Source organism: Stenella coeruleoalba, assembly GCF_951394435.1.
Source record: "Stenella coeruleoalba genome assembly, chromosome: 1".
Lineage (NCBI taxonomy): Eukaryota > Metazoa > Chordata > Mammalia > Artiodactyla > Delphinidae > Stenella > Stenella coeruleoalba.
The window spans coordinates 131,980,168-132,007,527 of NC_137169.1; the positions used below are offsets into that span (position 1 = coordinate 131,980,168).

The window sequence follows — 27,360 nt, forward strand, 5'->3', positions numbered from 1 at the left end:
TTTAACAAATGTTATTTTTCAAGCTAAAATAAAGACCTGGGCTAAGCAAAACTCTATCACTACTATTCCAGAAGACTTCAAACAAGCATGGAGGTCTACAAAGTAAATGAAATTTTCTATTATTATCTCAGACTCATAACCCTCTCCCCTCCACCCTTCATCTAAAATTGCCACAAATATTCTGTAACTGGGTCAGGGCACACTTGCTTGGAGGAAGAAAGACATATTAAGGAGCATTCATTTATGTCTCAGACATAAGGAGCAAGTGAAACAAATGTAATATCCTGTCCTAAGATTCGTGCATAATTTTCTGCTGTGTCCCAGCTTTCATCCCCAATTGGCAACATGTGACTCTCCTCCCTGACACTTACCAGGAAGGTATTGACTAAATCAATGGCACTTATTTTTATTCAGTATTTGTTTCGTTCCATTTGTATTATTTGTTTTGTCTATAAAACTGGTCTTCCTCTGAGTTCAGACTAGCATGGTTTCTGTGGATTAGGGTCGGAAATCTGTTCCACGGCTCTAATATCTTTGCTCTTCTCAAGATGACAGCTTGATCTTCCTTAAGTGCCAAACTAATGCGAAGAACTTGCCACACGTGCCTTAGGCACATGAGGTCACGGATGGTGGGCGCTTGGAACTGAGTGGGTAAGCGCTCAACGACCTATTCAGCACTCTGAACTTCCTCAAGGTCAACAGACAAAGGGAAGCACAGTAACTGGCAGGTCTTGCTTCATCACTCACGGCCCTTCTGCTGCATCATTAGCTCCCTACTGGCACATTCAGCAGCTTCTTATGTCAAATGTCCCCAAACTGCAGTCTCTTGACCCTCACGTACACCCTAGGCATTCAATGAGCCAGAGTCAGTAGAAGGAAGAATGCAGAAAAATCAGATCAGAATATAAGGCTTTGGGTAAAGTCGAAAACTTACTTGACAAGCCAAAGAAATAGGTCTCAAAGCAATATGGTTAATAAATTACAGATATAGCTATAGAATTGGGTATAGACAGACATAGATTAAATATGCTAGATTGATTTAAATTTCATAATAGAGCTTGCCTATAATCATTTTCATGAGATTTAAAAAAATAATAATACTGGTCTTTGTGTCAAGAATAAAATCTCATGCATTTCTCTATCAGAACTGCTAAGAGAAAGGAATCAAAGATAATAAATAGACTATAGATAGTCTATAAATATTCCCACATAGAGAACAAAGGAGAAGACAAGGCAGCTAAGTACATAAGCAAAGTCATGCTGGGGCAACTCACCCAGATTTCCACCTCTGTCACTAAGAGATGATTTGAGATGGAACACAATGGTTATCCACCATGATGTCACCCTCCAAAAGTTAGAAATATGCCCTGAATGCAACTGGCTTCCTCTTAACAACTTCTTATGAATATTCTTGATTTTACTTTAAAAACGTTAACCAATTTCCATTTTCACTCTGTATCTGTGTTAACTACCTGATATAGAAACCTTACATGGATTCGATTTACCTGTTCACTTCTAGACTTCAACCATATCCCTCTGTTCATCACACTTTTTAATACTTTTATGTCCAAACTCAAGTTCTGATCCTCTTGGTATGTCCTTACACCAAAACTGCATGCACCATTCCAGGGGGCACCACAGGATGATATCTTGAGTTAAAAACTCCAAACTGTTAAAATCAGAGTATCATCTGCAAGCAAGGAGTGGTGGGCTGTCAGGACCATCTGTGAATTTAACCTAAATGTTAATAGTCAAAATGTTCTGAAAACTATGCCCAAACATCAATTAAATCATTGGTGGTCCAAGGAAAGACTTCTATGGTTAGACCACTGGAAACAGATTTTAGAATCAATGAAGAGTACCCACAGGAGAAGAAAGGGGTTTGTTAACTAAAAGTAGATGTGGAGGAAGCGTTCCATTAAACTACAGAGAAGAAGAGAAAATCCTACTCCTTTTTGATATTTCAGGAGTCCTATTCTACAGGCAACTTCCTCACCCTGAACATCACCTACATAACTGGGTCTATATTTATTCTCAGAAATTTTAAATTAAGGAAGGAATGGTTCAGTTCACCCTTATATTAATGCTCACGATTCATCAGATGCTGCACTATACGTGTAAGAGGTTAGTAATCATATTAACCCAGACTAAAGCATTAGCTACATGTATTTCAATCTTCCATGAACATAAATTTTGTAAGTCTGAAAAGCATTGTTAAAGGAAACAATTAGTCCCATCATTTCATCCACCTAATTCTCACCTTTCACTGTGTGTGTGTGTGTGTGTGTGTGTGTGTGTGTGTGTGTGTGTCTATGTGCTTGTATTACAGGAAGAAGCACTAATGGACAAAAAGTGAAGTACTTAAAGGCATGATTCCCTGTAGTGAAATCTAAGTGACAAACTATATTCCATTTTAGCTCTGAAGCCACTCTTCATCTATAAAATGTGGAGAATGATAACCCACAGATCTTTACGAGTAACAAAAGAAATTGCACTTCCCATGCAGCTCCTAAACTGCAGTGACCTCACGGAGATGTTCATGAATATCATACATTTAACAACGGGGCACCACCTTGCTCCTCAAGGCACAACCGACCAGGGTGGATCCTATCAAAAGGTCACCTTGGGAACAGCTGGAGTTTAGATACTCAAAGGTTGAATGAGACGGTTACATTTCATATGTGATGGAAACAGGATAAAATAGAGCTTAAAAATGCTGCTCTGGACCAGCTGTGTGACCTTAGACAAAGTATCAAGAAACACTTCTAAGCTTCTCCATCCATCAAAATGAAGTGATAGCATCTTCCCCACACATTTATTGAAGGCATTTAAAATGATAAACTGCCAGGTCATGGAAGCAACCTAAATGCCCATCAACAGACGAATGGATAAATATGTGGTACATATACACAATGGAATATTACTCAGCCATAAAAAGGAACGAAAGTGGGTCATTTGTAGAGATGTGGATGGACCTAGATACTGTCATACAGAGTAAAGTAAGTCAGAAAGAGAAAAACAAATATCGTAGATTAATGCATATATGTGGCATCTAGAAAAATGGTACAGATGAACCACTGTGCAGGGCAGAAATAGAGACACAGACGTAGAGAACAAATGTATGGACACCAAGAGGGGAAAGTGGGGGGCCAGGGGAAGGGGGTTGGGATGAATTGGGAGACTGGGATTGACATATATACACTAATATGTATAAAATAGATAATAAAAAACCTGCTGTATAAAAAAACGCATGCTAAAAAAAGAAAATGATAAACTATGAAAGGAACATGGCACACAGAAAGCACTCAGTAAACACTCATCATTATTAATCAATAATCCATATATACATAGATCCACAGGTATCACTTAATAGGCTTCTCCATTAAACATAATATTTGATCCCCATGGATAGATAGCTTAATAGAAACGCTGCATGCTGTCAAACTCTAAATGTAGTCAGGCTTGCTTCAAGTTGCAAGCATTAAATTATATTTGACATCTCATTTAAAAATATCAGAGTAACTCAATGTCAGCCAAAACCCTACACTCACTTTAGAAAGATGTGGTTTTGAAAGAAAATAAAGTCTTCCCCATTATTATTTGGAAAACAGTACATTTAAAATGGCTTTTTGACAAATTTTTCTTGCATAATCCAACATTTCTGCAAATGCATTTCCTTTTGAATTATTTACTGATATCTAAAATGTAATGAATACAATTCTGCATTGTGACAGAATTTTTACTTACATTGAAGAATGAATTTTAGAATAGTGATTAAAATGATAGGAATTGGAGTTAGATAAAACTTGGTTCAAATCCCTACTAGGCTATTCTGTGATTCTGGAAGATTGTATTTTCCAAAGATGGCTGCAACAATATCTCCCATCTGTGATTCTGGAAGATTCAGGAAGACTGTACTTTCCAAGACGACTGCAACAGTATCTCCCAACCTCCATGCTTTTCATGCAATGTACCTTGACATTCTTCCACTTAATGGTAAGGATCCCTTCCCCTTGAAGCTGGGCATATCTTTATGACTGCCTCCACCAACAGAGTACTGTGGAAGTGACACCTGCAGTTTTCGTGATTTGACCATAAAAATGGCACACACCTCTGCTTTGTTTTCTTGGAGTGCTTGTTCTTGGAACCCAGCCCCCATGCTCTGAGGAAGCCTGAACTAGTGCATGTAAAGAGAGAACCCGGAAAGGCCATGGTAAATGTTCCAGTCAACAGACCAGCTGAGAGTTCAGCCCAGTCAACAGCAACATTAGTGACTGCACACGTGAATGAAGGCGTCTCCAAAAGTTTACAGCCGAGATCCATCATCCCCAGAATTCACGTCTTCCCAGCTGAGGCCCCAGACATCACGGCCCTGTGGTGCACTGTCCAAATTCCTGACCCATGGAGTCTGTATGACTACTACAATGGTTATGGTGTACCACTAAGCTCTGGGGTGATTTATGCAGCAATATTAAATGAAACAGTAACCTTGGTCTAGTTCTGTGTTCTGTCTAACCTTCACTTGCCTGAGACCCTAACCCGAGGAAAGAGAACCTCTAACACAGGGCTGATGAAGAATATATAACAAAGGTGAAAATATTAAAGTAGAAGTATTCACAGCCTCCCTCCCCAGGCTGCTCAGCAGAACTCTTTGTGTTGATCTGCTCCAAGGAATCTGTGGTCCTGAATAAAATAATGCATAAAAATGGAATATTGGAAAAAGATGAGAGAGAGAATAAAAACACCAAATAACTCTTGGAGAATAAGAATATCCAGATATCTAAAGAGAAATTTTAGGAAGTTTTGTTAAGAAGCATATTTTAGGATACAATTTTAGGAAGATTTGTAGGTATCTTATTGCTATGTACCTTGAAGACACTTCTCAGTATCTTCAAGAGAGCTTTGGGATAAGCAAACATTATTTTTCAGTTCTTTGTATAAATGTCTGTGTTTCTATTGTATATGACACTGGGCTGAATGGCCTTAAAGCAAAGGCCAGAGGTCCCAGATTTAGTTGGATTTCACCAAGCTATATAGTTATACTGTTATATAGTAAGTAAGAATCTGATGGACAGCATCTCAAATAATAAGAAGCTGATGATGGAACAGTATTTAATTATTAATCTTAGGGTCTGATACCTAAATCCTACCAGCATTTTCTTAGCCACATAATTTTACTTCATAGCACCTTGCTAGAAAAAAACAAAATTTTAGTTGTTTCATCCTACTTTATTTTTTGCATCAGAAAAAAAATGTGTTTTACTTCTATGGAAACAAAATTTTTCCAAATTATAGGTTCTTTTTTTGTGTGTGTGTGGTACACAGGCCTCTCACTGTTGTAGCCTCTCTCGTTGCGGAGCACAGGCTCAGCGGCCACGGCTCACGGGCCCAGCCGCTCCGCGGCATGTGGGATCTTCCCGGACCGGGGCACGAACCTGTGTCCCCTGCATCAGCAGGCGGACTCTCACCCACTGCGCCACCAGGGAAGCCCTTATAGGTTCTTTTGACAAATATTTACTGAGTGCTTTTTCACTAATACACACTATGTAACAAGCACAATACAAAGCAATACATGTATTCTTTCCTCAAAATGCCTATATCCTAGTTGGAAATAAAAGGAATAAGCATATGAGCAAGTAAACAATCAATATGTAAGTGTCAGATTAAAATTTAAGCCATGAATAGAAGACTCTTCATAAGAGATGTCAAGAGAACAGCACAAACCAAAAGTGTAACGCACTCAAAGAAGTACTGGCTTTGGTGGTGCAGTGGTTAAGAATCCGCCTGCCAATGCAGGGGACATGCGTTCTAGCCCTGGTCCGGGAATATCTCACATGCTGCAGAGCAACTAAGCCCGTGCGCCACAACTACTGAAGCCCACGCTCTAGAGCCCATGCTCTGCAAAAAGAGAAGCCACCACAGTGAGAAGCCCGCACACCGCAATGATGAGTAGCCCCCGCTCGCAGCAACTAGAGAAAGCCCGCACGCAGCAACAAAGACACAACGCAGCCAAAAAAATAAAAAAATAAATTTTTAAGAAGAAGTACTTGGCTTCATTCTAGAAGGATTTGGAAAATTTTCTTGTAGGTCAAAATGCCAAGTGAGGCCTTAAAGGAGAAATAAGATTAGTTATGCAGGAAGAAAGAAAAAAGTCATTCTGATCCAAGGGGTAAAGCACAAAGGCTATTTTTGTGTTGTTTAGTTGGCCAGTTGGTTGGTGGTTTGTTTGCTTTGGTTTCCTTTCAGTAAACAGACTGAAGCAGAAAAAATATGTATGAGAGAACTCAGTAACAAAAGTTTAAAAAGGCAGATAAGAATGAGTCTGTGGTGAGTTCCTTCTATCGTCATCAAGGAATCGCTAACGACTTCAGAAGGAAAAAGAAAGATAAAATCTTCTGCAATGCTTGCTCTGAAGGCAGCACGTAGGATGCATTAGAGGAAAATCTAGAAGCAGGGCAGCTGATTATTAATTACTGCCAAGTATGTGGTAATACAGACCAGAATCATCCAAAAATTATAAATACACTAAAGGCTGGGAGAATATTTTGATATCACTAAAAACAATTCCTTGATTTAGAAATGACGCTTCAAACAAGTCCCACGAGGACATGAGCTTATTCATGGCAGAACAAAACTAAAATTGAAATCCTTAGATGTTAATTCCACTCCTTCTTTGATACTATGAAATACCTCCTAAAACTACATTATTAATTAAATATCCTGGCAATTGATTACCTAACGCTAGTTTTCAGCTGAATAACTGAGTCTCCGCAGAAGCCTGGGCTCATTACACTTCCACAGAAAAGAGTAGATTTTAGCATCTCTTTGAAGTCTCGTGTTCCAGGATTTCTCCATAACGTAGCATCACTGCCATGAGATTACATTGGAATAACATAAGCAATACGTTTATATGAACCTTGTCACCGGGAAGCTTACATAAATCATGACTGGAAGTTTTTGTCATAATAAATCCAGTGTTAAGACAGTGGGTAAATTTACTGACCATTCTTAGCAGTTAAGGACAGATCCCAGGCAGGCACCCAAAGAATGTCTACACGAGGCCATGTATCAACATTTTTGACATGTCTTACTTACTTTCAGAAATTCATTCCTGCTTTGTTTCTGCAATGGGTTTAGAAGACTAGACAAAGTGAGAGCAGGACAACAGAAATGGAGGCTCAACCTGCCCTGTGATTGACACTGCGGAAACTGGATCCCAGCCAACACCGGCAGAGTTATACTCCCATGGCCCAGAAAAGCCACAGTTCCACGATAAGCATTTAGAGTGCGTTATAGAAAGACCTTTCTGATAAAGTCTGGAGAAGTGAATGGGTTTAGATTCATTGAATCTAATGGGTTTAGAAATGAATTGTTTAGAAGAACAATTTTATATTTTTAGGGTTGAATTTAGCTAAATGTGATTGCTTTAAATCTTTCTCTATATGTATCGCCTGTTAAATCCTTAATGCTAATCTTTAGCCCATTTATAAAGAGTTGTGGGTTTTTTAAGCTAAAAAATACGATTATCTCCTTACAGCAAACATGAGGCTGTTCAATGATCACAGCTGAAGTTAAAGCATCCCTACCAGTTGGTTGAAATATACTTAATTGTATGCTAATTATTTTGAATAGTAAGGACTTTTTGGAAATAAGTATTTTAAGTTAAACAAAGAAAACTCCTAAATTAGCATCATCAATGTCACAATTGCCTACATTACAAAAAAAAGGTAAATTATAAATCAAAATTTGAGTCATAAACACCATCTCATTCAGCACCATTTCACGTTCCTCCTGGTCTCATCCCTAAATGAAGCTATTTTGAAATGCAAACCATTTGCAACCATTTCATTTATTCACGCACACACACACACACACACAAAATGTTGTGTATATCTTAGCTGATAATACTTTCCATACATGTAGCACTTTATAAATTAGAAAATGAATTCACATTAACTGTCTGCAAAATCTTTCATGCAGAAACTATTTAAAAACATTATCCAAACGGCTTTTTTTCCTCTAAGTCCACTAAGTGCTGAGTATATCTTTGACTACATTCCCTTATGCTGTTTTCTAGTAAGTTATTTCACATTTTTACCATTTCACCAAATAACAGCAATCCTCAAATCAGTCCATTGAAATACATGCCCAGATAGTAACATGTAAGTACACAGGAAGAGTCAGAGGAAAGGTCTTTCTGAGGCTGCTTTAAACACCTAGAATAAAGGGGAAATTATTTCAGCAGTAAAAGAATCCGCAGGGACAGCAAAGCGCCAACTCTGATTAGAAGCCTTGAAAGCACTAACTGCAGCATCTCAAGATAAAATACGATTTTCAATAACTCACCCTGCATCGCAGCGCTTGTAAGTGGTGAGAGGTGATTGGAGGAGGAAAAAGGATTTGACCTTTTCTTAGTGAAGTAAAAGAAGTTCATCCATTGAACTGGAAGCTTTTAGTGGAGTAACTGGAAGACAAAGCTACATGCCTGAAAGGAAGAGAAAGTGCCGAGCTTCACAGTTTTATCAGAGAAGGTGCTTCAATGAGTTTACATTTCATTGAAACTCAAATTCCTACAGAACCACTGAACAGTCCCTTTAAGATTCAAAATTTCTCACAAATTCCTCTTTATTAAATTCAATGCATACAGAACACTGCAAAATGCGTTAAGTCCTTCAGGAAACATTACTGCATTGTACAACATATCAAAGCATATTAAAAATTATCTCTATAAGAGGGAAACATAAAACCAGAGCTTGTAAGATGTTAAAATAACTATCTGTCTCGTATTTAGCTATACACAAAATATACCCATTTCCTCTTTCCATGCAGCACTGCTACTTTTTTCTCCCATTTCATTGGACGTTTTTGGTGTTAGAAAATCTCAGGTTTACCTCCCATTGGATTATTTTCTTTGACTTGGCCATGAAAAACCCAGTTTTTTAAAAATGAATTTTAAATTAATGATGGTGCTGAAAAAGTAACATACTGCAGATATTAAATGCGGTTTGTTTTAGGTTTGTTAATAAACCATTAGTTTCTTTTGTAAAAAAATGTAGTTTTAACATCTACTTAGGTTATCTCTCCTTTATCATTTTAACCAGTAACTCCACGAAGCAAAGTAACTAGGAAGGAGTAATGCCTAGTCAATGTATATTCTGTATCTTAGAATTAATTTTCAATAATTTCAAAGGAAGAAAATGGGACCAGTCTACACCTAAGGAATCTGATGTGAGTCACCACTGATTCATTTCCTTTTACCCAGCATCTTGCACCAAAAAGGCAGTAAATAAATATCAGTTTCACGAATGAATAATAAAAATTAAGAGGCCGATAAGTGACTGAATCACAATACTGTTTATCCGCTGGAAATGATACATTAACCAGAAAACCACTAAGAACCTACATAAGACAAATGTTATTCTGACAAAAGCACTATAAAACAGTGTAAGTAAAGTGAGCAACTAGGAACTAAGTAAATAAAGCAATGACTGGTATAGTAGTCAGAACAGTAGCTTCCCAAAGATGTTCATGTCCTAATCCCAGAAATATATGAATATATTACCTGCGTAGATAAAATGACTTATTAAGCTAATTTACTAAGCTAAAGATCTTGAGATGCTAAGATTAGCCTGAATTATCCAGGTGGATACAATGTAATCATCAGGATCCCTATAAGAGCTGGGTATGAGTGTCAGAATCAGGGAAGAAAATACGACAATCAAAGCAGGGTTATGAGTGATAAAACTGCTAGCATTGAAGATGGAGAAAGGGGCCCACAAGCCAAGGAATGCAGGCAGCCTTAAGACACTGAGGAAAGCAAGGAAATAAATTCTCTACTATAGCCTCCAAAAGGAATGCAATCCTGCCAACACCCTGATTTTAGCCCAGTGAACTCCATTTCAGACTTCTACCTTCCAGAACTACAAGATAAATCTGTGGTAGTTTCTTAGAGCAGCAATGGGAAACTAGTACCTGGGGCTAAATATTACTTCTTAATTTCTAAATTCACTTTCAATTAAAAGAAGTCATTTTTACTTAAAAAATGAGTGTGAGCAAAAAACACAGTGAAGTATGTGACAGTTTCCACTCTGTCCATCTTAAAGGATACTACATAAGCCAATCCGATGTATAATGCAGATTAACTATGCATGGCGGAGGCGTGGCTCCTATTAACGGAGAATCTATACATCTACGACTTTTAAGTCAAAGTTAATTAAGCTGAAAATGCCATCTCACCATCTGGATGTTTCCTATCTTGCTGTTCAAAATGTGGTTAACCGAGAACACTTCAGATTTTCAATTTAGAAATGACTACTTTCTTTTCTCCTTTGTCAGATCCTCATCAGCAAGGGAATTCATAATTAAAAATAACTCTAAGCTTTGAGAGAGAGAAAGCCAACAGTCCCACGTTCCATATAAATACGCAAACTCTCTTTATGATTCTTTTACATGAACCTGCTTTCTCCATTGCATGAGGATGATAAGTATCCTACTGCACTAATAACCTTTCAGTATTATTAGCTATGTTTGCCTTTCAGGTCTAAAGTAAGTACCTGGTTGCTGGTTAAGAAAAATCTCTGGGGAGGAATGGCTTCTAAATGGTGTTTGTTTCTATAAACACAAAATGTCATTAATCCAGTTTTATCCCAGAGAGGATAGTTGTTTACATGCATTATGGTGATTTTAGTGTATCTTATTAAGGAATAATGGCAAACCAAAGCAACTGCATTAACACAGTCTTGTGATAAAATGTACGTTTTTGCTATTCTAGTCAGTTACTCCCATTTTATGACAGAATGAAGCCAGATGTGCTTGGTTAGGTTTGAGCTGTGAAGTCTGTAAAGGGGACCGCCTTCCACTGGTTTTCAGCATTGATGCTCCAGGCTGCTGTGCATGACTGTTCCAGAAGCAAGGCCAAACTTTAGCTGAAAAGAACTGGTCTTACCTCAAGAGGTTTCCCAAAAACTATGTTGCAGAAAGAGCTTCCCAGCAAAAAACTGTATATTGAAATAATTGCTGTCTCGAGGAATGGACTAGGTATGTAGCTGGCCACATGCCTTGCTGTAGGACCAGATACAGGCACAATTAGCTGCACTTGGGCAGTCCTATACTTGTGGATTTGGAGGCACGTGTGTAAAAACAGTAGGTGCTTTGAAAAGCTAGCTCTCAACAATGTGTGTCTCACTTCAAACACAGCTACATCTATTTTAAGCACTTAAATTTCCTTAATAAATTAAGCAGGTATGCCGAGTAGTTGCTTTCTCCGCCCTGACACCTGCTGCTTTCCATAATCTTCTGCATTCTCTATAAACGAGTGACAAGATCCACCCTGCTTGCTGGGGATCTTTTGGTGAACAAAGTGGGAAAGATATTTGTCTGGAAACAGCTACTCCCCTCATTATAAATGTCAGCTTTCTTTTCTCTAAGACATAACTCTATGAAATCAGATTCTTATTTTTCATAAAGGATTGATCTTTTTTTTTTTTTTTTTGCTTTACCCTAATAGCAACAAAAGCATGCCATTGATTTAATGGGAGACTTTTATTATCTAAATCACATTCACAGAAATTAAGTGCCAGTGAATCGTGATGTACTGGAACCAAGGTAGGATTCACTTCAGCATCTGGCTAAAGTCGAGGGTTGCAGTTTGTATCTTACTTGTGGCCCAAGTGAAAGCCAGTGGGTCTCTTCAGAATCACAAGTCCCCAGGTCTGTGTACGAGTGAAGCAAATCCCCGTTGCCTTTTGTAAGCGTGCGGTAAAGGTGGGGGGACAGAAAGCTCAAACACAGATTAGGAAGAATGGCCTAACAGAATTGAACTCAAACGGGTTTAGCACATCCTTGATGTACGACAAGCAGGCGCTATTAAGTGTGAGCACATCGCTATTCACTTACAAGTGCCTATAGAAGAATATTCAAGAGAAACTGTCAACTACCAGTGCAAAGAAAGTCAGGGCTAGGTGAGAAACAAATTTGGTTTCATGCCACTAGAATCTTTAGGGCGGAGGGAATGTCACAGGATCTAAGTTCTGTTAGGACATGAACGTGAGGCCTGTGTTTGTCTTGTTGACCAGAACACTCCCAGCCACTGAGTACAAGTCCTGCCCTGTGGTAAATATTTGTTGAATGAGGAATGTATGGTTAATTCAAATTAATGTCCAGTAAATTCCAACTGTCAACCCTTTAGGATCCTCAGAAAACCAGCTTTGAGCAAAGCTAAGATTATTAGATCTACAACATTAAAGAATAATATTACCATGATGGACTTACAGTAGTGTCCAGAAGGGGATAGTCAGAGGACCATATTTATAGTACTTAGAGTGTCATGGCCTGGGATACGTGATATTAAGGTGAGTCTTACAAAGAAGGAAACTGGCTAGAGTTGGGCAGAATGAATGACATAGTAGTTTTGGATTGGTAGGTGCAGTGTGGCAACCTTCTTGAAAAAAAGTCTAGATGAGGAAACTGTTGATCTTAATTAGTCAGGATCTCCAGAGAAACAATATATGTGGAAAGAGATTTATTATAAGGAATTACCTCATAGGATTATGGAAGCTGACAAGTCCCAGGGTCTGCAGGTTAGAGACCCAAGAAAGCTGATGGTCTAGTTCCAGCCTGAGTCCAAAGGCCTGAGAATCAGAAGAACCAGCGGTGTAGTTCCAGTCTGAAGGCCAGCAAGCTGGAGACTCAGGATGAGCCAATGTTTCAGTTAAATCCAAAGGCAGGAAAAAAGCCAAGGTCCCAGTTTGAAGGCCATCAGGCAGGAACAATTCTCTCTCACTCAGGGGAAAATCAACCTTTTGTTCAAGTCTTCAACTGATTTGATGAGGCCCACCCACCTTATGGAGGGCAATCTGCTTTAATCAGTTTACCAATTGAAATGTTCATCTCACCCCAAAACACCCTCACAGAAACACCAGAATAATGGACCAAATGTTGGGGCACCTCAGGGCCCAGTCAAGGTGACATGTAACATGAACTATCACACTCAATAAGTATGCTATTTCAGTTGGTTCACATTGTTATTTTCCAAGAACCAGCAGCTAACTTACATTTGCTTATTTTTAGCACAAAGTATGTCCAGTCCCTATATTGTTTAATTATGCTGGTTTCAGTTTCCAAACTTTTATCTTAGTTACTCTTAGAATCTCATGTTTAAAAACAAAGGTCCTAAAATCAGTGCAGTCATCTGTCCTATGCACGAGATTTTATGGTTGTCTTATGGCTAGCAAATTTCATACTGTGGCTGTAAACATGAAAAGTACATTAAAAGGTTGGGATTATCCAGATAGTCTACGGTATTCTCAGAGTGCATGCAGATAACTGAGGAAATATTTTGGAGTATAAGACATCTAGATAACAGTCTCAGTCTACGCTTTACAGCGAAAGTACCGTCTTACTTCCCTGCCATATCAGCCTTCATAATGCAAAACAGTGACATTTCAGAGCTCCCCAGTTACTGTGATTAGAATAGAACTCCTAATCAAGTGATTCAGGTCCTAGAGGAGAACTTTCAGCTGGCGAGCGTGATTACCAAATCCCTATTGCCATAGATCAAGGCCTAACAAAGTACAGCCCCAGGAGCCAAAACCTGTCCCCGTAAGAGTTTATGGGAAAGCACCACTCCCATTCATTTACACTTTGTCTCTGGTTGACTCAGCACTACGACAGCAGCAAAGGTAAACCACTATGACAGAAACTCTACATCCTGTAAAGCCTAAAACATTTACCATCTGGCCTTCTATGGAAAAACTTTGTTAGTCTCTGATCTGTATGGATACATAGACACAGAAGTTTTACAGATTGTCTTTCTATGCAGAACTAAATATTAACTCTGTAAAAGATTTTTCTCAGCTGATTATAACATCACAAAGCTGCTTTTCTTCTAAAATATCATTCTATTCCTTTTTCATATTTTATATGAGGTTTGCTGTGAAGATTCTAAGCTCACTTAGCCTTCTCTTCTTCGTTTCCTCAATAAGAAAATCATCTGGACCCTGTAAGTGTGAAGTAATAATTACAAAGAGTTTAGGATATGTCAAATAAAGAATATATGACAGCTGTAATATATCTAAAAATGTCTTACAATATATATGATACACCCACCATTTTGTTTTCATACACTGCTGTTTAGACCTACTATACTTCACATTCAGTGAATTATTACAGATACATATTTGCCCCTAAATGCCCACTTACTGATTACTTATTTTCAGTGACAAAGCCCCAAGGACAATCATTGAATAAGTATTTATCTGTGACGAATATTCATTTAATCCATGTCTTTGCAAGGAGCTTCACAATTGACAGGACAATAAATAAGCTTTTCATGCCCATTTCCATTCCGGGTTCATTTGCTTTCTCCACACCCTTGACTTCACACGAGGTAAAGTCTGCATGTTTGTGGCCTGACTTGGGAAGGGGTAGTTTCATTTGTGCCCCACACTAACTCCCTTAAACTCAAAATACAACTGTGAGAACAGTGATTAATTAGTTCTCAGATTTGCCATCTACTTCATTCAAGTCCTACAAGGTGAGAAATGACAAATTTGGACTAAGAGAGAAAGAATGTTAATGAGGTTGTGATTCCACCCTTTGAAACAGAAAGAAAGGAGTGGTGAGCCTTGCACGGCAGTCACCGGTGCGCTGGTGAACGTTTAACCAGGGCCTCAAAGCTTGGAGGGGGAAACCTGATTTGCAGTGTTTGCCTAGTTTTGAAGTGTAGATCGTCCCAAGGACGATTTCAAGCTATCCACCTGATGTCACCGAACACAGAGTTGGGAAAAGACGCACAGTAGAACGCTATTTTATAGTTTCTCCTCCATAAGATACAATGTTACAGGTAAATGAACTTAAGAGCAACGATAATAATAAAATGTAGGAAAATAATTAGGAGGTGACAGATTTTTAACATTGCTTACTTTTGCTTTTAATATAATTTAGTTCTAAATTTATTGTTTAGAACAACAAGGTCCTACCGTGTAGCACACGGAACTATATTCAATATCCTCTGATAAACCATAATGGAAAAGAAAATGAAAAAGAATATATATATGTATATATGTATGTACATATATACACATATATATATATAAACTGAGTCATTTTTCTGTACAGCAGGAATTAACACAACATTGCAAATCAACTATACTTCAATAAAATTTTTTAAAGTGTATAATTAATTTTTAATAATAGCTCTGCTTAACCACCAGATCACAAAATTCCTGAAAACTTCACAGTCATCTCCCACCAGCTGGTACAAGCCAACTTTCGTGAGCTTGAACAAGCCAGCTCTAGCACATCACTGCTGTGAGTCTATATTCTGCATAAGATACAACTGCGCTGCTTTTATTTTTTATGAGAGAGAAACTTCATTATTTTTCTTTTCTAATACAAACAGAAAGGCACAAAAATTATAATCATCCTCATTAGTTCACTCAGTCCCATGTAATTAATTTTTTTTCATCTTGATCTTTTGTTAGTACTTTAATCAGTTTTCCATTAGAGTTCTGAAAATGCTTATTCATTCAGTTAAGCAGTATAGTCAGTTACCAGAAACCTGTACTCGTCAGTCTTTTCCATGAATTCCTTGAAGATGAAACCCTTTTATAGGAACATTTTGGCAAAAGCATCAGAGTACACCCAGAACTGTCTGTAAATGACAAAAGACTAAAAAATGACCACGGTTAGGGCTTCCCTGTTGGCACAGTAGTTGAGAGTCTGCCTGCCAATGCAGGGGACACGGCTTTGTGCCCCGGTCTGGGAAGACCCCATGTGCCGCGTAGCGGCTGGGCCCGTGAGCCATGGCCGCTGAGCCTGTGCGTCCGGAGCCTGTGCTCCGCAACAGGAGAGGCCACAACAGTGAGAGGCCCATGTACCGCAAAAAAAAAAAAAAAAATGACCACGGTTAAAGGTTTGATGGAAGTTCATAATAATGCAATTGACAAGGAAATTTAGTTATTTCTAATGCAATTGACAAGGAAATTTAGTTATTTCTGAGATACACATTTTAAAGTAATAACTAGAAATATGACTTATAACATTATACCAGAATATATAAGATTTTTAGAAATTTCATGTAATGTCTGAAACATTTATATTAACGTATTTCCATACAAATAATCCAAAGAAACTTTAGTATTAGTTGTTGTTTTTTTGTTTGTTTTATACTGCAGGTTCTTGTTAGTCATCAATTTTATACACATCAGTGTATACATATCAATCCCAATCGCCCAATTCAGCACATCACCATCACCACCACCACCACCACCACCACCACCATCACCACCACCACCACCACCACCATCACCACCACCACCACCACCATCACCACCCCACCGCAGTTTTCCTCCCTGGGTGTCCATACGTTTGTTTTCTACATCTGTGTCTCAATTTCTGCCCTGCAAACCAGTTCATCTGTACCATTTTTCTAGGTTCCACATACATGCGTTAATATACTATATTTGTTTTTCTCTGACTTACTTCACTCTGTATGACAGTCTCTAGGTCCATCCACGTCTCAACAAATGACTCAATTTCATTCTTTTTTATGGCTGAGTAATATTCCATTGTATATATGTGCCACAACTTCTTTATCCATTTGCCTGTCGATGGGCATTTAGGCTGCTTCCATGACCTGACTATTGTAAATAGTGCTGCAATGAACATTGGGGTGCATGTGTCTTTTTGAAATATGGTTTTCTGTGGGTATATGCCCAGTAGTGGGATTTCTGTGTCATATGGTAATTCTATTCTTAGTGTTTTAAGGAACCTCCATACTGTTCTCCATAGTGGCTGTATCAATTTACATTCCTACCAACAGTGCAAGAGGGTTCCCTTTTCTCCACACCCTCTCCAGCATTTATTGATTGTAGATTTTCTGATGACGCCCATTCTAAGCGGTGTGAGGTGATACCTCATTGTAGTTTTGATTTGCATTTCTCTAATAATTAGTGATGCTGAGCAGCTTTTCCTGTGCTTCTTGGCCATCTGTATATCTTCTTTGGAGAAATGCCTATTTAGGCCTGCTGCCCATTTTTGGATTTGGATGTTTGTTTTTTTTTTAATATTGAGCTGCATGAGATGTTTATATATTTTGGAGATTAACCCTTTGTCTGTTGATTCATTTGCAAATATTTTCTCCCATTCTGAGGGTTGTCTTTTCATCTTGTTCATGGTTTCCTTTGCTGTGGAAAAGCTTTGAAGTTTCATTAGGTCCCTTTTGTTTATTTTTGGTTTTATTTGCATTACTCTAGGAGGTGGATCAAAAAAGAACTTGATGTGATTTATCACAAAGAGTATTCTTCCTATGTTTTCCTCTAAGAGTTTTATACTGTACAGTGTTACATTTAGGTCTTTAATCCATTTTGAGTTTATTTTTGTGTATGGTGTTAGGGAGTCTTCTAATTTCATTCTTTTACATGTGGCTGTCCAGTTTTCCCAGCACCACTTATTGAAGAGACTGTCTTTTCTCGTTGTATATCTTTGCCTCCTTTGTCATAGATAAGTTGACCATAGGTGCATGGGTTCATCTCTGGGCTTGCTATCTTGTTCCACTGATCTATGTTTCTGTTTTTGTGCCAGTACCATGTTGTCTTGATTACTGTAGCTTTGTAGTATAGTCTGAAGTCAGGGAGTCTGATTCCTCCAGCTCCTTTTTTTTTCCCTCAAGACTGCTTTGGCTATTCGGGGTCTTTTGTGTCTCCATACAAATTTTAAGATGATTTGTTCTAGTTCCGTAAAAAATGCCATTGGTTATTTGATAAGTATTGCATTGAATCTGTAGATTGCTTTGGGTAGTATAGTCATTTTCACAATGTTGATTCTTCCAGTCTAAGAACACGGTATATCTCTCAATTGGTTGGTATCATCTTTAATTTCTTTCATCAGTGTCTTCTGGTTTTCTGCATACAGGTCTTTTGTTTCCCTATGTAGGTTTATTCCTAGATATTTTATTCTTTTTGTTGCAGTGGTAAATGGGAGTGTTTCCATAATTTCTCCTTCAGATTTTTCATCATTAGTGTATAGGAATGCCAGTGATTTCTGTGCATTAATTTTGTATCCTGCTACTTTACCGAATTCACTGATTAGCTCTAGTAGTTTTCTGGTAGTATCTTTAGGATTCTTTATGTATTCATGTCATCTGCAAACAGTGACAGATTTACTTCTTTTCTAATTTGGATTCCTTTTATTGCTTTTTCTTCTCTGATTGCTGTGGCTAAAACTTCGAAAACTATGTTCAGTAACAGTGGTGAGAGTGGGCAACCTTGTCTTTTTCCTGATCTTAGTGGAAATGGTTTCCGTTTTTCACCATTGAGGAAGATGTGGGCTGTGGGCTTGTCATATATGGCCTTTATTATGTTGAGGAAAGTTCCCTCTATGCCTACTTTCTGCACGGTTTTTATTATAAATGGGTGCTGGATTTTGTCAAAAGCTTTCTCTGCATCTATTGAGATGATCATATGGTTTTTCTCCTTCAATTTGTTAATATGGTGTATCACATTGATTGATTTGCCTATATTGAAGAATCCTTGCATCCCTGGGACAAATCCCACTTGATCATGGTGTATGATCCTTTTAATGTGTTGTTGGATTCTGTTGTTAGTATTTTGTTGAGGATTTTTGCACCTATTATTCACGAGTGATATTGGTCTGCAATTTTCTTTTTTTGTAGTATCTTTGTGTGGTTTTGGTATCAGGGTGATGGTGGCCTCATAGAATGAGTTTGGGGGTGCTCCTTCCTCCGCAATTTTTTGGAAGAGTTTGAGAAGGATGGGTGTTAGCTCTTCTCTAAATGTTTGATAGAATTCACCTGTGAAGTCATCTGGTCCTGGACTTTTGTTTGTTGGAAGATTTTTTTTTTTTTTTTTTTTTTTTGCAGTATGCGGGCCTCTCACTGTTGTGCCCCCTCGCATTGCGGAGCACAGGCTCCGGACGCGCAGGCTCAGTGGCCATGGCTCACAGGCCCAGCCGCTCCACGGCATGTGGGATATTCCCAGACTGGGACACGAACCCATGTCCCCTGCATTGGCAGGCGGACTCTCAAACACTGTGCCACCAGGGAAGCCCTGTTGGAAGATTTTTAATCACAGTTTCAATTTCATTCCTTGTGATTGGTCTGTTCATATTTTCTGTTTCTTCCTGGCTCAGTCTTGGAAGGTTATACCTTTCTCAGAATTTGTCCATTTCTTCCAGGTTGTCCATTTTATTGGCATAGAGTTGCTTGTACGAGTCTCTTAGGATGCTTTGTATTTCTGCGGTGTCTGTTGTAACTTCTCCTTTTTCATTTCTAATTTTATTGATTTGAGTCCTCTCCCTCTTTTTCTTTATGAATCTGGCTAATGATTTATCAATTTTGTTTATCTTCTCAAAGAACCAGCTTTTAGTTTTATTGATCTGTGCTATTGTTTTCTTTGTTTCTATTTCAGTTATTTCTTTTCTGATCTTGATGATTTCTTTCCTTCTGCAACCTTTGGGTTTTGTTTGTTCTTTCTTCTCTAGCTCCTTTAGGTGTAAGGTTAGATTGTTTACTTGAGACTTTTCTTGTTTCTTGAGCTAGGCTTGTATAGCTATAACTTCCCTCTTAGAACTGCTTTTGCTACATCCCATAGGTTTTTGGATCATCATGTTTTCATTTTCATTTGTCTCTAGGTATCTTTTTATTTCCCCTTTGATTTCTACAGTGATCCCTTAGTTATTTAATAATGTATTGTTTAGCCTCCATGTGTTTGTGTTTTTCCATTTTTTTCCATGTAATTCATTTCTAATCTCATAGTGTTGGGGTCAGAAAAGATGCTTTATATGATTTCAATTTTCTTTAATTTACTGAGGCTTCATTTGTGATCCAAGATGTGATCTATCCTGGAGAATATTCCATGCACACTTGAGAAGAAAGTGTAATCTGCAGTTTTTGGATGGAATGTCCTATATATATCAATTAAATCTATCTGGTCTATTGTGTCATTTAATGCTTCTCTGTCCTTATTTATTTTCATTTTGGATGATCTGTCCGTTGGTGTAAGTGAGGTGTTAAAGTCCCCCAATGTTATTGTGCTGTCGATTTCCTCTTTCATAGCTGTTAGCAGTTGCCTTATGTATTAGGTGCTCTTATGTTGGGTGCATATATATTTATAATTGTTATATCTTCTTCTTGGATTGATCCCTTGATCATTATGTAATGTCCTTCCTTGTCTCTTGTAACATACTTTATTTTAAAGTCTATTTTATCTGATATGAGTATTGCTACTCCAGCTTTCTTTTGATTTCCATTTGCATGGAATATCTTTTTCCATCCCCTCACTTTCAGTCTGTTTGTGCCCCTCAGTCTGATGTGGGTCTCTTGTAGACAGCATATATATGGGTCTTCTTTTTGTATCCATTCAGCAAGCCTATGTCTTTTGGTTGGAGCATTTAATCCATTCACGTTTAAGGTAGTTATCGATATGTATGTTCCTATGACCATTTTCTTAATTGTTTTGAGTTTGTTTTTGTAGGTCATTTTCTTCTGTTGTGTTTCCCACTTAGAGAAGTTCCTTTAGCATTTCTTGTAGAGCTGGTTTGGTGGTGCTGAATTCTCTTAGTTTTTTCTTGTCTGTAAAGCTTTTGATTTCTCCATCAAATCTGAATGAGATCCTTGCCGGGTAGAGTAACCTTAGTTGTAAGTTCTTCCCTTCCATCACTTTAAGTATATCACGCCACTCCCTTCTGGCTTGTAGCATTTCTGCCGAGAAAGCAGCTGTTAACCTTATGGGACTTCCCTTGTACCTTATTGGTCATTTTTGCCAATTTGATTACTATGTGTCTCGGCATGTTTCTCCTTGGGTTTATCCTGTATGGGACTCACTGCGCTTCCTGGACTTGGGTGGCTATTTCCTTTCCTATGTTAGGGAAGTTTTCGACTATAATCTCTTCAAATATTTTCTCTGGTACTTTCTCTCTCTCTTCTCCTTCTGGGACCCCTATAATGTGAATGTTGTTGTGTTTAATGTTGTCCCAAAGGCCTCTTAGGCTGCCTTCATTTCTTTTCATTCTTTTTTCTTTATTCTGTTCTGCAGCAGTGAATTCCACCATTCTGTCTTCCAGGTCACTTATCCGTTCTTCTGCCTCAGTTATTCTGCTATTGCTTCCTTCTAGTGTAGTTTTCATTTCAGTTGTTGTATTGTTCGTCTCTGTTTATTCTTTAATTCTTCTAGGTCTTTGTTAAACATTTCTTGCATCTTCTCGATCTTTGCCTCCATTCTTTTTCCAAGGTCCTGGATCATCTTCACTAACATTATTCTGAATTCTTTTTCTGGAAGGTTGCCTATCTCCACTTCATTTAGTTGTCTTTCTGGGGTTTTATCTTGTTTCTTCATCTGGTACATAGCCCTCTGCCTTTTCATCTTGCCTCTCTTTCTGTGAATGTAGTTTTTGTTCCACAGGCTGCAGGATTGTAGTTCTTCTTGCTTCTGTTGTCTGCCCTCTGGTGGATGAGGCTATCTAAGAGGCTTGTTTAAGTTTCCTGATGGGAGGGACTGGTGGTGGGTAGAGCTGACTGTTGCTCTGGTGAGCAAAGCTCAGTAAAACTTTAATCCGCTTTACTGTTGATGGATGGGGCTGGGTTCCCCTACCTGTTGGTTGTTTTCCCTGAGGTAACCCAACACTGGAGCCTACCTGGGCTCTTTGGTGGGGCTAATGACAGACTCTGGGAGGGCTCATGCCAAGTAGTACTTCCTAGAACTTCTGCTGCCAGTGTCCTTGTCCCCACGGTGAGTCACAGCCACCCCCTGCGTCTGCAGGAGACCCTCCAACACTAGCAGGTAGGTCTGGTTCAGTCTCCCCTGGGGTCACTGCTCCCTCCCCTGGGTCCCGATGCGCACACTACTTTGTGGGTGCCCTCCAAGAGTGGAGTCTCTGTTTCCCCCAGTCCTGTAAAAGCCCTGCAATCAATTCCCACTAGACTTCAAAGTCTGATTCTCTAGGAATTCCTCCTCCCATTGCCGGACCCCCAGGTTGGGAAGCCTGACGTGGGGCTCAGAACCTTCACTCCAGTGGGTGGACTTCTGTGGTATAAGTGGTCTCCAGTCTGTGAGTCACCCACCCAGCAGTTATGGGATTTGATTTTACTGTGATTGAGCCCCTCCTACCATCTCATTGTGGCTTCTCCTTTATCTTTGGATGTGGGGTATCTTTTTTGATGAGTTCCAGTGTCTTCCTGTCGATGATTGTCCAGCAGCTAGTTGTGATTCTGGTGTTCTCACATGAGGGAGTGAGAGCACGTCCTTCTACTCCGCCATCTTGGTTCCTCCCCCCACTTCTTCGTTATTAATAAAGTTTAAAACAACTCTCTCACTTCTCACCTACTCCCTGTCACTCATACAGACATACATTCATATATACACAGAGTCTTATTGAATTTCACATCTCTGGAGCAAAGATTGTATACCCAATGGCTGTCACCTTAGAGGTGACAATCAACTGGCAATTTTTTAATGTTTTTATGGGCTGAATGCAAGACATCATTACTTCCTAGTTTTGGTTGAGGAGTCTTGCATATCAAACTGCAGATCGCCACACAAACTACTTGTGAGTCAAGATAAGATGTCTTATTAAGCTTTGCATACTCAGAGCATAACATAAGGCACCAGACATGGCAGGTACTCAGGAAATACTTGTTAAATGAAACACTGATTAATTAATATTGCTCTGAAAGAAAAGGGTCCCATATTTTTCCCTCCCAAAATTTCAAAAACTATTCAATCACAGAATGCAGCTAGTTCTTTTGGAAATGTTCAATAGAAATATTTTGTGCTGCATCAGTACAGATTTCAAACAATTACAGACACAAATGAATTTTTAAGGATTTTTAAGGATTCTGCATACTTCAAATGTTCAATTTAAAGACTGAATTTCCTAGGTGAATCAACAAAGCCTACTATTGCCTAAACTGAAAAATTCACAGTTATAAAGCACCCAGAAAAGTACCTAGCAAATAGTAATTTCAATAAACTTTTATTGAAAGCAACACCCTTAATTTGGCTAAGAAAGCACTATCATCATGGCCACTCATCACTAAATAAGAGCTCTAAAGTTTAAAAATATATGCCAGAGAAGAGAAAAATACAGATGTAACCTGTTCAGGTTATAGATTTTATCTAAAAGATAATGCTCGATGGACTTGATCAGGCTATAAGTGAAAGCTTTAGAATTTTGAATCATTTTATTTTTAAGTATTTTGGAAGTTCTATGAAACAATTTAAATTAGTCCCTAAGTACAAGGTAGGGGTAGGGAAAGGATATTTTTGTTATTCAGTAAACACTGCACATGATGTCTTGTCACCCAGAGATAAGTTTCTCAAAAAAATAGTAGCAGTGTCTTTGGTCTTTCTTAGCCAGCTAATGGGACTTACTGAAGACATTCACACCATTATGATTCCCAGATTGAACCCTGGACTCTGAGGTCACAAATGCTTGGTGGACCTTCCCAATATCATAGCAATGTTTTATGTTTTGTTTGTTTAGGGAGGGTTTGATTTCTGCCTCTATGTCCCTCAGGAAAACTTTCAGAAACCCAGATTTTTTTTTTGTTCCTGATTTTGCCTCTCTTCCTGCTTTGAGCTTTACCCCCGATTTCCACAATATTAGCAGCTACTAATTGTTTTTCTTACCAGTGACCAGCTCCATCTCTGACCTGCCACACCCCCAGTCCAGTTCCCCAAGTAGGTTCTCAAAAGTTTGACTGCTTAAAGCTGTGACTACTTAAGGGCAAGATGTCTGTGTTATTTACAATTCTGCAGTACCTTAGGACACCAGTGTCCAATTGAATTAATTAAAATTAAATTAATTTAATTAGAATTGATTTGATTTAATTAATTCAATTAATTAATTAATTAATTAAAATTAATTCGACTGGCCAAATGGGAACACATTCCAACATTCAAAGATAACATCTGACTGCTTCCATTTCCCAAATATTATAGTCTCAACCAGAAACAAATCACATCAAATGAACTCCTTCTTTTAAAAATCACATGACTAGCACATTAAAGAATAGATGATGCTATTGATTGTCTGGATTTTAATACGTCATTTGATTAGGTGTCTTTCAGGTCCTTTCCAGTCAGTTGTCCAGGCTTCCTGGAGACACATATCGAAATTTCTATGTCAAATATCAGTAGTATTGATTTAAAGCGATATTTTTGGTTAGCATTTCAAAGTGTTTTTATATACATTGTCATATTTTATATATATAAAATTAATTATATATCAGCTGATGGACATGAAAATTAAAGATCACTATCATAGCAGCTAATAAAACTCAAATCATTTGACTGAAAATCACTAGTTGTTTCCACCACACCATTCTGCATTATCTATTTCTCTGTCGTTCATAGTTTTTCTCTCAGCATCTTTATTATATAATAATAACAGGAAATGGGTGAAAGAGTCCAAAAGGTACAAACTTCCAGTTATAAAATAAATAAGTAATGTGGATATAATGTACAGCATGGCAAGTGTAGTTAATAATTTTTAAAAAATCAGGAAGCAACTTAAAACTGATGCACTGCCTGACTTGTAAAAAATACTGCTTTGGGGAATTCCCTGGTGGCGCAGTGGTTAAGATTCCACCTGCCAAGGCAAGGGGCACGGGTTCAAGCCCTGGTTGGGGAGGATCCCACATGCCACGGAGCAACTAAGCCCATGTGCCAAACTACTGAGCCTGTGCTCTAGAGCCCACGAGCCACAACTACTGAGCCCACGTGCCACAACTACTGAAGCCCGCGTGCCTGGAGTCTGTGCTCCGCAACAAGAGGAGCCGCCGCAGTGAGGGGCCTGCACACCGCAGCAAAGAGTAGCCCCTACTCACCACAACTAGAGAAAGCCCGCACGCAGCAATGAAGACCCATCGCAGCCAAATATAAATAAATAAAATTTTTAAAAATTACTGCTTTTTTTGTATATTAGAGTGATGGTTTTCAAGGATCTCTTTTTTAAAAAATCTAATTTTAAAAACTGTTCTACTGAAGTATAATATGGATAGAGAAAAGTTTACAAATCACTGCAGAATTATCACAAAGTGAACAAATCTATGTTACAACCACCCAGATCAAGAAAGAATGTCCCCGGTAGCCTTCTTCGTGTTCTCTCCCAATTAATACCTCCTACCTCCTCCTTGAAAGGACCTGTGGTGACTTACAACACTTAGTGTAATTGGGACTTTACATAAATGGAAGTATGCATCCTGTATTGTGCTGTCAGGCTTCTTTTGCTCCAAAGTATATGCATGAGATCATCATGTTGTTGCTGTAGCTTTAACTTACTTACCTTCATTGTGTAGAGAATTCCATTGTATGAACCCATCACAATTTATTGATCCATTTTATTTTGGAGGGAATTTAGGTCATGGTCCATTTAGGGTTAACATGAAAAATGAAGTTCTGTTCATTCCTATGCGTATCTTTTTTGATGCACGTGTGCATGCATTTTGGGGGGCATACATCAAAGACTAAACGTGCTGGATCATTAAGGTAATCTAATTTTAAGAAAGTTTACTACATGTGACGGCTTTTATTCCTTTTGTTAATTTACATTCCACATGTATTCCTGAATTCATGAATTCTGAATTTTTCAGAACTGCCTCTTTAATTTTTATAACTCAAGTGAACTTTATTTTGACCATATCTATCACTTGGTATAAACTTCCTGAACTTCTGGTTTCTCCATATAAGTTTTAAAGGAAAATTATACTTTACTCTCTAAGCTTTTTTTTTTAACTAGAGTAATTGGAATCATTCTTAAATCTATCTCTGTAAGAGCTCTTTTAAAGTGTACTGATAGTACAATTGATGATTGGAATAGTAAACTGAAGACTGATGATGGCAGATACAATACCTGTATGTCTTAATCATTATAAATGCCAACCAAAAAGAGTTTCTGAAAGGAACTGCTGCTATTAACATACTCTGCAAGAAATCCTTACTTCAGGATTATGGAAGTCAAATTTCACTTAATCCCAACATTTCATTCACTATCCATGAGAGTAAATCAGGTTTAGTGATCTGGCAACTAAAGCACATAAATATCATTAGCCTTTTTCTTAGCCTGTGTCCAATGTTTGGGTTCCCACTGTTAAAACAAGTATGCAAGTGTGTACTTAAGGAAATCAAAAACCTGAGCCTTTTTTTTATCGTAAGTATTTATAGTCACTCTATCCATTATCAGTAGACCAATGGCTATTTGTAGAGAGTCTGTAGCTTGCAAATCACAAGTGACTCTTACTGTATCACCCACTGTCTAGTTGGAGCAATTTTATTTATTTATTTTTTAATTAACACTCTCAAGAATGTAACATGAGAATAAAATAGAAGAAAGCGTCAAATTGATGCAGGTGTCAAAACATCTGATATCTTCAAAATCATGATAAAAGTCAGCAATGGAAATTCTGAAATAACAAGACAAGGTTTTTCAAGGCCTACTTGAGGGAAGTACTACCACTTAACTGCAGACACTCTGATTAAATTAAATGATTCATTTTTAAGGCACTGTTTAAATCTGAATCCCCCATTCACATGATGAGAAAAGACTTCATTTATTACCAATTACAGTGACCTTGTTCACCAGTGATGGAGAATTGAGTACAATGCAGTTGTAGCAACAGCCTGCATTATAATACAGACAGGATTAGACATGACAGAAAATTGATCATTTTCCAGATAGTTTAGGCCAGTCACAGAGTAATCAAGCAGACTGTTGTACAACTGATGACAGAGAGGTCAGACAGTCCACATAACTAGGTTCTTTTTCATCGGACTAGAGTTCACCCAGGTAATTCAGTCATTATGACAGCCAAAAATTCGTGATTGATGAAGTGATTTTCAGTTCAATTCCAGGACAGCCTACCTCAACCCCATTGCCTACCATTCAGTACATTACTTTTCCATTTGAAGTGAAACTGTCTAACAGTAAGTAATAATTTTTGAGCCCAAATAGCTTTAATAGCTACTCAGTGGAAATTCCAGCTAGAGAGTCATCAATCCAGCTTAATCCTAGGACTGCTTTAATCCACCTCCACATGTGCTTTGGTTTCAAAATAATTAAGCAATAATAGTGGGACAGAAGAACTCTATTGGTGCAACTAATTTTTCCAATTAATTGTGCAATGGTCAGAGGGAGACCTTTTATCTTTATGTTGATTGATAAAAATCAAAATTAAGTTGAATTCAAATAATCCAGATCTTCAAACAAGTGTTCAATTGTAGTCTAGGTTCTCTTTCAGTTATAAAAATTTCCTTAAGCTGTACTTTAAAAGATTTTAAATGACTCAGAGGTCAGCAGGATGAGACATAGTGGGAGTTTATTCCTAGCAGAGCAAATTTCAGGAGC

At 38.1% G+C, this 27,360-nt stretch overlaps 1 long non-coding RNA gene across 3 annotated transcripts in view; it reads right to left on the reverse strand.

Moving 5' to 3' along the window:
- Nucleotides 1-27,360, reverse strand: part of LOC307182557 — a 585,550-nt gene that overhangs the window by 331,866 nt on the left and 226,324 nt on the right. The gene's annotated exons all lie outside the window — the stretch shown is intronic.